We start from the raw sequence: 13,987 nt of genomic DNA on the forward strand, positions 1-13,987 counted from the left end.
GTGAGAGATTCTTTATAGTAGTTGGATTTTGCGTTACGTGTTTTTGTTTTGCTCATGTTACGTAGTTGCCGGTACACTTCCCAATCAGCATTGTCACGAGTTCGACGATAAGTTGCCCACGCTTTGTCCCTCTCTCTAAAGAGACTTATAAGATCAGAGTTGATCCATGGGAGATGTTTGCCCTTGACTTTGACAGTTCTCCAAGGTGCATGTCTATCAACAACATCAGTAAATTCATCAAACAGAAAATCCCAAGCATCCTGAACATTCGGTATAAGTTGGTATCTGTCCCAGTTAATATTAATCAAATCATTAATAAATAAATCAGAGTTAAGTTTCTTATATTGTCTAATTTTGATAAACTTGGGGGGTAATTTAACTAATTTAATTTTCCATACACAAAAAATGATTGAATGGTCACTGAAGCAATCAGACATGATACCAGCCTTTAGGATTCTATCAGGGTGTGACACAAGAATCCAGTCAAGCAATGATTGTGTTCTTGGGGTAATACGGGTTGGCTCCTTAATTAGTTGGGTAAGATTTATACTATTAAATAATTTTGTTTCCTTATCTGCTGACTTATCCAACCAGTTTTTGTTGAAGTCCCCAAGTAAGATTAATTCATTGCTACCAGAAATGGAGTTAATAGTAGAGATCATGGAGTTAAAGGACACAGCTGGAGATGAGGGTGGCCTATATATGCTACCAATAGTGAGACATTTATTTACATGAAAATTTAACGTAATGAATATGCTTTCAAAATGTAAGGGCTCAATTGTAGGGACAATTAGCTCACTCACAAGATCAGAGGAAACGTAAATAGCAACACCTCCACCCCTAGAGCACCTATCAGATCTATACAGTATATAGTCTGATATATTTAATTCATTATCAGAGGTGCTATTATTGAGCCAGGTCTCAGAGAGTGTGATGATGTTGGGCTTATGTTGAACAATCCATGCGCGGAGTAAGTCAATTTTAGGCAAAAGACTCCTGATGTTCATATGAATTATTTTTAATCCCTTAAATTCATCCATTATGAGAGAAAAAAACTCATAGTGATACTGTTTCTACTCAGGTGTACATGCCATACCAGGTTGTAAAGTTTGCAAAAGACATTAAGTACTGTGGGACGGACAGACAGAACAAGACACAGATACAAACATAAAGAATAGAAAAAGAATAAAGATAAAAAATACAACAAGAAGGCCCAGTAGCCCCAGAGACCAAGTCCCAGAGCCTTTCTGCAAGTAAACCTAACTGCGTAGGTGCAGGCCATCAAATCAAAGCACAGTCTGCATTGAGCAGAGGGAAAAACGAAAAAAGAAGTAGCTCAAAGAAAACCAGATGACATAAGTAAGTTAGTAGTAAATAAATAAAACCTGTCGCTAGGGGGCAGAATAACAAAAGACGTCGATGTCATGGCAGGAAACGGAAGTAACGTCACAGTGTCAGAAGTAAACAGACGGTGTAACTGAAAGAGCAGGTAAAAATTACCTGTTGCGCCTAATGACAACTGAGAAAACACACACACAAAATGTGTCACAAGATAAGTCACAAAAAAAAAAGAGTCAGGAGGAGAGAGTCACAGCGTGTACGTGTAATAATAACTGGATCATCATTCGGAAATCGAAGCCGCTAGCCATTAGCCGCTAGGCTAGTGATAGCAGTCACTGCTAGTGACAGCCATGGACAACAACTTCACCGCAGGTGTCAAGGAGAGTTTAAAGTGGACATAAAGGCAGCTTCAGCGTCTTTGTGGGTGAAGAAGCGTTGCTGTTTGCCATCAACAGTAACACACAGCGTGGCGGGGAAACGGAGGAAGTATTTCATATTGAGTTCACGGAGCTTACGTTTGACTGGATCAAAGCTCCTGCGCCTCCTCGTCAGGTCAGGGCTGAAATCAGGATAGATGAAGATGCTCTTCCCTTTGAACTCAAGGATCTTCTTGTCCCTGGCAATGCGAAGAATTTTAACTTTATCCTGAAAGTTCAGCAAGTTGATCAGGATGGATCGAGGGCCAACCTGATCACCTTGACGGGCAGTGGGAGACCGGTGCGCCCTCTCGATGATCACCGGAGTGGGGAAGGCATCTCGCCCCAGTAGCTGCGGGATGAGCCGGGACATGAAGCCGATCATGTCGTCACCTTCAGCGGTCTCCTGGACCCCAACGAAGCGGAGGTTTGAGCGGCGGCTCCGGTTCTCCAAGTCATCGACTTTATCCAACAGGTAAGCGTTGTCCTTCTCGAGCTGCTTAACCCGGACGACAAGCTCATGGCCAATATCCTCATTAGCCCCAACACGCTGCTCAAGTAACTGGACCTGTTCACCCAGCATAGTCATGGAATTCTGAATGCTGATGAGACTGCTTTGAATAGGGTCCACTTTAGCATCGAAGTGGGATAGCATATCCGTCTTGCTTTGTTGGATGGCGTCCCACAGCGTTTGTAGACTCATGCTTCCCGCCATCGTATCAGATGCAGATTTTAAACAGATCCAGCAATAGTGTGACAATCTTTAGACACAGGTTGAATCAGGCAGGGTCAGTAGGTCTAGATCACCAGGATCAGTGCCAAAAACAGGCTATTAGAGCTACTTTATTAGCAACAGGCAGACGAGCTTGAGAAGCGTCAACTCACTCTGCGGCCAACTCACTCTGCGGCCATCTTGAGTGTGTGTCAGTCACGTCAGTCAACCTGCAACCGCAGGAATCCCCGCCAACACCGGGACTTCTCACCTTCACGTGACTTGGTAACGTAACTGGGCCTAGTTAGCTTACCTTGCACCTTGACTAAGCATAGGGTACTTCAACCATGCCAATGTATGTATTGATTGAAATCAGTTAAAATACTTGAGCTTTGTTGTTGTTGCTTTGTTGTTGTCAGCTATAGTCTCATATTTAGTTAACCTATGTTTAACATGCAACTTGAGCGTTGAACAAGGTCACACCTTTGTTCACCTCCCCCACATCACATGCGGTTGGCCTTAGAAGTCTCAGGACAAAGGCCACCCTCCATCTTTTCCATTGTCTGAGGTCACACTTCACACCTCACAGACACATGGTCACCGACACATAGCCATACACTCTCACCAACACACACACACACACACACACACACACACACACACGTGTACACAGTGTATGTAGCTTGTCTTAGTTCCATGTTTTGTTATTCCATTTTCTAGATGTGTCCAATAAACTTCCTTGAAACTTTACTTGTCTGTTAATGTTGTACAATAGTGAGTATGCCAACCTCTACGCAGTAGAACTTCTAAATCCTTCAACTTTGCAGCTATGGATAATGTTAATTTGTTTATAATTATTAATTTAATCATTAAACAAGGTTCTATATTAATAGTTAGCACACCCTTATGAGACTGACTTTGGTACATTGGCTGTCTGGTGCCCCGAGGTGGATTTAATAAAATTAAATCCCATTAATAATTTTTATAGTAATTATTAATATTTTGGTATTGATATTTTACTAATTTGATAGCCAATAACCCTTCGAATAACTTTTACTTATAGTTGGTATAACCCCAACATAAATGGTGCTTCCGTTGTGAGGCATCTAAATAATCTTAATAACTTACTTAATAAATCTTAATAACTTTACTTATAGTTGGGCTAAACCCCTACATATCCGAGTTTGGAGAAATTTGAAGAATTTTTTTTTTTTTGGTCAAAAAAAAAAAAACGTAACACCCCCCCCTGTCGTCTTTTTTAAAATGGCCTGTTTGGTTTTTGGTCATTTTCTCCAAAACCACCGCCCCGATTTCAACCAAACTTCTGCGTTGGACTCCCCTCGGACCCCCCGATGATATATCCGAGTTTGGAGAAATTTGAAGAATATTTTTTTTTTTGGTCAAAAAAAAAAAAGAAAACATGAAATTCGCCTGTTTGGTTTTTGGTCATTTTCTCCAAAACCACAGCTTCTTGGTTCTTGATTCTTCAAATTTCTCCAAACTCGGATATATCATCGGGGGGTCCAAGGGGAGTCCAACGCAGAAGTTTGGTTGAAATCGGGGCGGTGGTTTTGGAGAAAATGACCAAAAACCAAACAGGCCATTTTAAAAAAGACGACAGGGGGGGGTGTTACGTTTTTTTTTTTTTTGACCAAAAAAAAAAAAATTCTTCAAATTTCTCCAATTCAGCTGGGTCGGATGGCTTCGACTTCTTGGGGACTGGAACCAGGTAGGACGTCTTCCACAGCATCGGGACTTTCTCCTGACTCAGACTCAGGTTGTACAGATGTCTCAGTACGGGAGACAGCTGGCTTGCACAGGTCTTCAGGATCCTAGGCATGATGCCATCAGGGCCTGCTGCCTTTCGCTGATTCAGTCTTTCCAGCTGCCTCTTTACCTGGCCTGTAGTCACCATTGGATGGTTGATACTGGTGTCCTCGGTGGGGGAGAAGGAGGGGGGCAGATGGAGAGGTGATGTGCAGGAGAGTGTGGGTGTGTGGGGCCTGGGGGTGTTGGAGGGGTGGCAGGAGGTGAGCTAAACCTGTTGAAAAACTGGTTAAACTGGTTTGCTCTGTCCAGGCTCCCTGATGTTTGCCTGTCTTTCCCCTTCATCCCCGTGATGTGCTTCATTCCCGTCCACACATCCCTCACACTGTTCTGTTGGAGTTTGGCCTCCAGCTTCCTCCTGTAGTTGTCCTTGCATGTCCTCAGTATATCTCGGAGTCCATGTTGCACTCTCCTCTGCTCCTCTCTGTCTCCAGACCTGAAAGCCCTCTTCTTCTTGTTCAAAAGTGCCTTCAGGTCGATGCAACAGTGGGTGAATTTAATGCATGTTATACCATGGTCTGGGTGAATCCTCGATTCTGATTGGCTGCGGGGTGTCCATTAAAAAGTGATAATGGACACCCATAAAGATGTTCCGGTCAAATTGCCTGATTACGTTCTAAATATTACTGCACTGGCTCAAACCCTATGGCTCAAACGCTTGTTGGTAACCACGGCAACGGACACTCGGACCAAAACAACTTTTTTCCCGCGCATCATGGCACTGGAGTCTGTAAACACACAAGCGGTAAGAAGTGCACTGGCCGTCTGAAATAATACTTTGTGTCACGTAACATTTGAGCCGTCACATCACCTCCCTTCACTGATCAACTACCAGGCTGTGGCAGAGTCATATACCCCTTTCCCACTGGCCAAAAAACCCGTTTAAACCCGCTAACAATCGGCTTTTGGTGGCAGTGGGAAAGGCGCACCGAGCCGCGTTGACGCGGTCAAACGACTTGGCAAGCGACGCGGCAAGCGACGCGGGTTAAAATCGCCTTTAATCGGCTCGGCTCTGCTCGGCTTGCAGTGGGAACGCCAGACCCGCGTCAACCCGCTAATTTACGTGATGACACTGAACGTTACGTGACGCTACGTCATCGCGCCGGTCGCGTCTCATATCACGTACCAAAACAAAGCTCTGCTCCGCTCTGCTCTCATCCGAGACTGGGATCAAAAGATCAGAGAACACTGACCATAAACGATAGAAAAAAAAGAAAAGAAAAGAAGCGACAGTCTGTTTAACTGACGTGTTGTGCCGCGGACGTCCGTCATCCGGCCGCAGCAGACTCTCTGTCCTCCGCGGTCCTGGTGCTCCAGGTCAGCCAGCCAGAGAGTCTGCCTCGGCGAACGGACACTCCGCGGCGGGCGGCTGTGGCATGACTGTGTGTGTCTCTTGCACCGCGGATGAGAGCGTGGCGACTGGTTTATGCTCTGTCTGATCCCTCAGCGGGGGGTCAGACTCGGCTCATTTTGGTCAATGGGAAAGGGGCCAAATGCCGATTGGTAGCGGGTCGACCCGCGTTTAAAAAACCCGCGTCGACCCGCTAATTTTAGTGGGAAAACGGCTATAGACTGTACGCTGCGGTCACAGCGGGTCCCTCTTTTTTTTTTCTTTTATCGCCGACGAGTGTTATTAAATAGTCCGCTCGGCTCAGCCGCTTAAAGATTAATTTAATTTAAATTATAAGTATTTGATTTAATATGTATTTATCTCGTAAGTGACCATGGTATAAGCGGGATAATGCCCTTCGAGGTGTCCGATTATCAGAAATTAATGGACTACGCGGAAGCAACCATTTAAGTGAGCATATTAACCATGCAGTTCCTGAGTTCTGCTTTAATAGGTACCCTGCAACACTGAATAGAATAGAAAAAATATTTGAGCATACGTTTACTGAAGAAATTGCGCATGAAAAATCAATCAATTAAACAGAAAGTAAATTTAACCCTCTCTTTCCTTCTCTCCTTAATCATTGCATTTTAGGCGACCTTTTGCGATGTATTCTTGGCACATGTTCATATCACGATGATGATGAAAATACGATTAATCCGTCAGTCATAGTATTATACAATGACGGATTGAAAAAGTACTAATATTCTATAGATGCACACAGTACAAACTTTAAACGACACAGCCTCACTCAGTGAATCTGCTCCACATGCAGCTGAACACACAGACTGACATCACATCATTATTTGTCAGTTGTCAGTCAAACCAGTCATGCTGTCGTGTTTGTTTATGTCAGCGACGTGCGGAGACGTTAGCGGCTTCTCTGATGACGGCATGGAAATAAACTAGACTTTTCAGACAAAAAGAAAACAAGTTGCCATGGTTACAGAGAGTACCATGATTTTGTCTGTTTGTTTACATTTTTGGAGAAGTGTACTGAATTATCTATTTTAAGTTCCTGTTTGTTTTGCATCTCTGAGGAACTGTGACTTCTTTTTTCTCTGATTCATCATATTTATGACTCTGATAATTGAGGAAGATCAGTTTAGCCATTGAGATAATACAGATGCAAACTGCACTGAACTTTTTCACGTTCCTTTTTTATCAGCAAATGAATAATGATGAAGACATTAGACAATACAGAAATAGCTCAACTGGAGATTTAAAAAAGGTGAGTTACCTTTCCCATTGATGAAAGCCTCAAATCCACACACGAGTCATCCAGAGGGAAGACATACTTTGCCTCGATGGGCACAGAGCTCGTGTTGGTGTATTTCTGGAAAATGATGACCTGCAGGTCGAAAGAGAAGACAAACTCTGGTTAGGTTTTATATCCATCCCTCAGTTCACAGGGCTGTTATCAAAATGAATCTAGAAAAAAAAAGAAAAGCCAACCTGTGAGAGCAAATCCATCAGTTTACACTTCACATGGACGGCCTGCAGGGGGAGCTGCTGGCCTGAGCTGTCCAACAGTCCTGCCGTCACGTCACGTCCTCCAGAGGGTTTTTAACCTTTTCATCCCCCTCATCCAAATCCAGGCTGGCTGCTGGGCCACGACAACACGGGACAGGAGAAAATATATCAGACTGCAGTTACATGAACACAATGGCAGTAAATTTAAATACATGTAAAATAGGGGTGTAACTTCAAATTCCTACAAATAAGAGACTGGGTTAAGGAGAAATCTAAAGAAACATTCCCAGATATCCCAAAAGAAACTCCTCTTGAAACCCATTTATGTAACAAATTACGCAGTTCAACAAAAGGAATAATATCTTCTATATATCGTATCATTAATGGAAAGTTACCTGTTTATGATAAAACATCTACAAGAGGAAAATGGGAAGCAGACTTAGGCTGCGCTTATGAGGAGGAGAATTGGCATCAGCTATTGGAACAAGCACAAACTGTGTTAATCTCCACAAAACACAGACAAATTCAATTTAATATATTTCATAGGACTTACTACACCCCCTACAGGTTACATAAAATTGACAGCAACATTTCCTCCAGATGTCAGAGATGTAAAGTGACTGATGGTGACCTTCTACACATGCTATGGAGTTGCCCAATATTAGAAGAATATTGGAAACGTGCCATTGAATTAACCTCAAGGGTAACAGGAATTCAAATTGAACAGGACCCAAAAGTTTGGATTCTGGGGGACACAAGCTCAGTTAATGTGAACTTTTATAAGAAATACTTTATTTTACTTGTGGGTACTGCCCTGAAAAAATGTATCCTGGTTAACTGGAAATCTGAAAATTCTCCATCAACTAGACACTGGATTAATGAGCTTGTATCTTACTGCACGCCTGAAAAGATATTATATAATGTGAGAGGGAAGCATGCAGCCTTTGAAAACATCTGGGGCCCCTTCATAGACATTCTGCCTTCACTGGACTTCGCTGATAACGATGGTGCGACTCTTCCTGGATCAGCTTCAAATTAGCCCTCTGTGATCCTTCCTGTATAAATTTGCTCATTGGTGTATTTATTGTGAATAGTGCACTGATCCATATATATATGAATGTGTACAGAAGGGTTTATGTATAAATTATGGACGGTGTAAGTATGTAAATGAAAGGAAATTGAGAACCATACAAGGGAAGAGGGTGGGGGGTGGGATGGGAAAGGTTTATGTGATATTTTTTATTTTGTTTAGATTTTATATATTTTATTTTTTTTATTATTATAATTTGTTCTTTTCTTATTATCTCTTCTGATGTTTAGAAATCATCCTTGTGGTGTATTTGTAAGATTATGTACAGTACACAGTACGTTCTCTCTGTATAATACGATCTATTCATTGTAACAAAATGTAGATGCTTGCTATGCACCATAAACATCCTTAAGAGATTCTGTTAATAAAAAACAAATCTTTAATAAAAAAATAAAAAAAATAGGGGTGTAACGGTACACAAAAGTCACGGTTCGGTACGTACCTCGGTTCAGGGGTCACGGTTCGGTACGGTTTCGGTACAACAGAGACTCTTGAATGTAAAACTAAAATCTGTCTTGTGTTATAAAAGTAAAAAAAAAAAAAATGTAATATAAAATTAAACAGGTGCATTAGGAGTGTTATCGTGCCATTCATTCATTCTAGAGGGAAAAACACTTGCACTTGACAACTGACAACTATTACAAACAAAACAAAACAAGAAACTAACATCAATGTTGGTTTACACAGCTAACTTAGACTAGATACCAGTTGCTTTGGTGATGTTTCTGGTCCTGTCTGTGTTCATGTCAAGAGGCTTAAAAGCAGCGGGATAAGTTGTTACCAGGTGGCAACCCTCCGTGACGTCACCCATTGGTTTGTGAAGGGCCGTTTGTGAAGCCCGGAGATTGGCTTTCAGGGCGCCGCCATATTTGATTTTTGGAGCCAGAAGAAACCATATTTGGACGAGGGGGCGGAGCTAAGGAGGGTCGAGGGGCGGGTCGGACCCGTGTCTCCGAGGCTGCTGATTTACCCAGCAACACCGGCTAACTGCCGAGCAGCTACGCTGCTAACACCGTTAGCATCTACAACTCGAGGTAAACTTTATATTTAACGGTGAAAGTAATCTCAGAAGCTTATTAAATACATGTCCATGTTTGAACTAGCCTACATAGATCCCATGAGGAGTAATGTGTCACGTTATTGTAGCCGATGTTAGCATTAATAAGCTAATGTAAAGCTGTGAAACGTATTTTGATATTGTTTTAAATTGTTTCACAGAACCCGGAGACTAGTTTCTGTCTCAAACTGTGAAGCTGCAACATAAACTGTCATGGACTGAGACTGGTGGGTGACGGCTCCTGGACTTCATGTACCTCACCTGCATCACCGATGATCGGCTGCTGGAGCTCCGACCTGTCGACCACGTTACAGCATTCACCCAGCTATTAGCTATTATTTTACATTCCTATTATATATATATGCACATATTTCTTGCAGGTTACCAACATGATGATGTACTGGAAATTCAGCTAATATAATACAAGCTTGTCTTTTGACAGTATGGCTCACCTTTACATCATCCACAGCTTATAAAACGTTTTCAATGCTGTGAAATGCTAAGATTAGTGCAGTTTAAACCTGAAATTAATTAATTTACTAAGATTTGCTTTACTGATTTTTAATGGGCCAGATCTGTACAGTAACATTAACACCACGACACACTGCTGTAATTAATAAGAAATTCAGGAAAATCTTCCAGGACTATTTCTATGTATGGTTTCATTACACACAAGAAAAATACAAATGTTTAATGTTACACTCCTTGAAATGATAATAAAGCATCCAGAGATGAATATCAGAGTTTGTGCTTTCCTGATGTTTCTTGTCAACTAATCTATGATACTGAAAACAATAATTCACCAAAGTGTCACATTACATTGGCTATGAGGTTATGGTTATTATGTAAAAGAAATACTACAGTTTAATCACAGTAACTTTCTTTATTATTACATTTTCAATGATAACAATCATCGACTGAATAAAACATTTGTATTAACTGGGCTATGAAAATAGCTGCCTCAAATTCTTCACTGTCAATTTTAAGTTCACCCTAAAAAGTGTGAGTTCAAATGTGGACATAGAATAATAAACAAACAGTTGGTCTGTTCTCTCATCAGAGGTATTCTGGTTTCATCATCATCACAGCTCCATAACTTCACATTATGTCCTCCTTCTGTTGGCACCAGTCACTCAGCTCTCACAGTGGCTCCTTTACAATCACAGTAAAACACAATAACTTAAATTAAAACATTGTTGAGAGTTGCAGGACTGTCTGCTTCAGTTTTTTGTGTGTGATTTTACAGCAGTAGCTAAATGACAAATCCCCACCTGTGTTGATCAGTACAGTATTAACGTTACGAGCAAGATAGCAAGTTGATGAATAAACCTGGGGGCTTTGCAGCTTGTAGACCGATCCTACCGATCACTGTTCTGCCAACATGACGCCGTGGTCGTTAAATATTAAACCGGATTTATCCCGGTCCGGTAAAAGTCGGGAGACGAGCTACTACACTTTTCATGTAGGCCTATGTATTTTGTACACGTTCAATTTCTTATATTAACACATATTTTAAACTGGAATGGGGGCAGGTACAGTGCACCTTGTTGAGGTTATCACTTGACGTAGCTAAGGCCAGGGCGGGCTAGCCTACTTGTTTGATCCAAAACATAAAGTTGCAATATCCCACTTAAATATAATAGTCATACATATTAATGCCTATTTTTTTGACTAATCTAACAATTAATTTTTGGTTGACGATTAGTCATTTACAAAAAAAACACCTCTGAACACTTCTCTTATTTAAATTCTTCAGATACTCTTTCTGGTGTGCATTCCTCTAAATCAGTGGTTCCCAACCTTTTTTCCTCAAAGCCCCCAGGTTTTTGTTCCTATTGATTTTGATGATTTTGATTATCCAATTCACTTTATGCACAGCTACACTACTTCCTGAAATAAGCCAGCTCGTTTAATTCCTGTTTTACATTATTGGACCAACTGATCAATCCAGGTGTGTCTGACCACTGTGACTACTCAGACACACCTGGATTAATCAATTGGTCCAATAATGTAAGACAGGAATTAAACGAGCTGGCTTATTTCAGGAAGTAGTGTAGCTGTGCATAAAGTGAATTGGATGTGTTATTGGAATTTTAAAATATCAATATGCACAAATCTAATTTTGATAACCTCACAACCTCAGAACAAACAAAGCTCTGTGGACCCCCTGACATCTCTGACGCCCCCCTGAGGGGGGCACGGACCCAAGGTTGGGAACCAATGCTCTAAATAGCCTAATCTTTTTTTTTGGAGGGGAAAAACTATGCCACATCAGTTTGCTTTAACCTGGAAAATAGACAGATAACGCAGAGTGCACACTGAAATATTAACACAGTGATTTTGAATAGGCACATTTATTTAGTATAGTCATGGAGCAGAGCAGTGTTTCCTCTAGGATTTTTTTTTTAAGCCGGGGGTGCAGGACATCACCCTCACTTACGATCTGCTGCTGTGCTGCGTCCGGGTGCACAGAGCAGCAGCGGATTAAAAAAAAACAACAACAACAAAAGACAACCCGAGGACGTGTTTACATCTATGGATACATAAAGCAAGGAGACTGTGGCGGGTGGTCCGATTGTCCGACGAGGGAGGGGGACGCGGGGGTCCGCGTTCGGACCGTATGAGTTCGCTTTTATCGCGCACTGATGTCATGCATGCGCCCTTCGCTCTGTGTGTGTGTGTGTGAGAGAGAGAGAGAGAGGGAGAGAGAGAGAGAGAGAGAGAGAGAGAGCGTCAATAACGGTGAAAGAGCGATGGATAGAAAGTGTCCTACAGAGAGATCTCTGCTTTGTTGTAGTTCTGACAAATGCTGGATCTTTACAGAACACGTGCGAAGTGATGCTGCATTCACGACAACTCGGAAATACGGGACAAAGCCCGTCCCGTATTGATTCAAAACGGGACGCACTATTTTATTTCAAAATACGGAACGATTCCGTATTTTAAGGGACGGGTGGCAACCCTAGTTATACCAACCTTTAAGGACTAATATCTAAATAATTATAGATTTTTTTTCAGATGGACCACCAGGTCATATTTAAGGATGAGGAACTTTAGCTGTTTAGACCGTTATCAGTTGTGAAAAAAAATTATTGATCGAGTATTTCATGATTGAAAATGAATGGGAGTGGATTGGAACCAGGGCTTCTTGGAAACACCCCTAGCAGATCTCGGGGGGATTACAAGTAAAGTTACTTCCGCATTGGCTTCACTTTTCAGACCGGAAGTCTACGTCCATTTTTTTTTACAGTATATGGTTGTTACACACAACTTGTCTTTTTCCTTGCACGAGTGATTGACATGTGGAGGGCGGGGGTGAACATGCGCTATTGATGCGTTTCTAGCGACGCAGCGCGCATCCGTGAAATAGCGCCGACGGACTTTGTCCGGTGGACCGGTCTCGAGCTGCTTTCTATGGTTGCGAGCCGTCGCTGCCGCCGCCGTTGTGTTTCATTGAAAAACCACACGGTGACATAAATGAAGCAGCAGCTCCTCTAACTTCACACTCTCATCACTTCTCTTCTTCATCTGTTATGACCAGTGGCGGCTGGTGACTGAAAAAATTAGGGAGGACAGGAGGAACACCAGTCCACGGCCTCATTTTATTTTATAGCACTACTTCTCCCTACTTTATTATATTCAATGAAAATTAAACAGTAAAACAATGTCTTACAAGATTTCTTAAAAACAACATAATTTTATTAAATCTTAGTTTTCAGATTAACACAGGCCTAATGAAAAAGACAGAGCCATGATCTTGGATGTGGGATGTAAAAAAAAAAAAAAGCAGGCCAGTGTTCAACACCTGTAAATGCCACAGTGGGGATTTACACCCTCTGATTTAAAAAGGAAAAACAAAAACCATGAAAATCTGTAATTATTAATAACAAAACAAAGTGTTCCACTCAAATTACATACATATTTGGCTTTTACCTCTTAGATATAGCTATGCTTTTACCTGAGCTGATGGCGGAGAAAAAAAAAAAAAGTCCGGTCGTGTCTTTGTTTACCCTCCAGCTGCCCAGGTCACGTAACTGAAAACTATTAACAATCTCTCTGACTGCTTCTCTCTGATATCTCCTAACAGTTTATCCAGAAATCTGCTGATATTTCCTTTCAAATCGATGCCAATATCTCTGAAAACTCCGTATTTCTTGTGCTAGGAGCAGCATAAGCAGCACGGCTGGGAATGAAAGTTTGGCGCACATAGCAACAGTAACCAAGGGGGGTTGGAGAACTGTCATTGGACCAACCTGCTGTCAATCTTGTGTTCTGATTGCTGATTGGTACAGAAGAGCCTCCTCCGTCATGACGTCATTTTACGTGTCTTAGCCAATCACAGGTCAGGATGAAGACATCCTAAATGCATTGAGTCAATGGAAGAAGATCCCGCCCCGAGGCCAGTTAGGGAAGTAAAAATCTTGCCACCTCCGTAGAGCCCCCACCTTCCTGCTCCCTGCTCCTCACACAGCCTGCTCTGTCTCCTGAGCCTGCTGGCGGCGCAGTTGAGCCGTTTTAAGTGGATTTTCTTCCAAAAAACAAACTTTTTTTATGATAAAATACATATATAATATTTTATAAATTATACTGAGATTTGGTAATGATTTATTTCAACCAGTTACTCTTTCTTAAATAAAAAATAAATTTTCCTTTTGCCTCTCAAAAATAGAGGAGGACCAAC

The sequence above is a fragment of the Trachurus trachurus genome (genome assembly GCF_905171665.1).
Source record: "Trachurus trachurus genome assembly, chromosome: 21".
Classification (NCBI taxonomy): Eukaryota; Metazoa; Chordata; class Actinopteri; order Carangiformes; family Carangidae; genus Trachurus; species Trachurus trachurus.